This window comes from Octodon degus, unplaced genomic scaffold (genome assembly GCF_000260255.1).
Source record: "Octodon degus isolate 3935 unplaced genomic scaffold, OctDeg1.0 scaffold00243, whole genome shotgun sequence".
In the NCBI taxonomy this organism is placed as follows: Eukaryota; Metazoa; Chordata; class Mammalia; order Rodentia; family Octodontidae; genus Octodon; species Octodon degus.
The window spans coordinates 2,836,393-2,837,046 of NW_004524819.1; the positions used below are offsets into that span (position 1 = coordinate 2,836,393).

General features: G+C 46.6%; 1 pseudogene; it reads left to right on the forward strand.

Annotated features, from left to right (window-relative positions):
• The first annotated feature begins 308 nt into the window (after positions 1-308).
• Positions 309-612, forward strand: LOC101581897 (annotated as a pseudogene).
• The last annotated feature ends 42 nt before the right edge of the window (positions 613-654 follow it).

Below are 654 nucleotides of genomic sequence, written 5' to 3' on the forward strand. Positions count from 1 at the left end.
GTCCCATTTCCTGACCACCATGCAGGGAGCAGCTGTGCTCCACCACATCCTTATGCCATGATGTTTGTGGCTGGGAGGCAACTGACCACACATTGCGACCTCTGAGATCCTGAGCCAAACTGAACCTCTCTTCCTTCTTATTGTGAGCATCAGGCATTTTGTCCTAGCAACAGGAAAGCTGATGAACACAGTAAGAAGGAAGGTCAGACCAGATTCAAAGAAAGAAGAAAGACGCGGAGCTCTGTACGGCGCTTTCCATCCGCTTCCATTGTTTGCTTCTGTAGCTCCTCAGGCCCCCAGCAGCCACCATGGCGCAGCAGATTGAAAGCCAAGAGGCCTTTCAGGAAGCCCTGGCTGCTGCAGGAGATAAACTTGTAGTTGATTTCTCAGTCACGTGGTATGGGCCTTGCAAAATGATCAAGCCTTTTTTCATTCCCTGTTTGAAAAATATTCCAGCGTGTTGTTTCTTGTAGTAGATGTGGATGACTGTAAGGACGTTGCTGCAGATTGTGAAGTCAAGTGCATATCAGCCTTCCAGTTTTTTAAAAAGGGGAGAAGGTGAGTGAGTTCTCTGGTGCTAATAAGGAGAAGCTTGAAGCCACCATTAAATGAGTTAGTTTAACTGTATTTTCTGAAGAATGTAACTATCAGCTG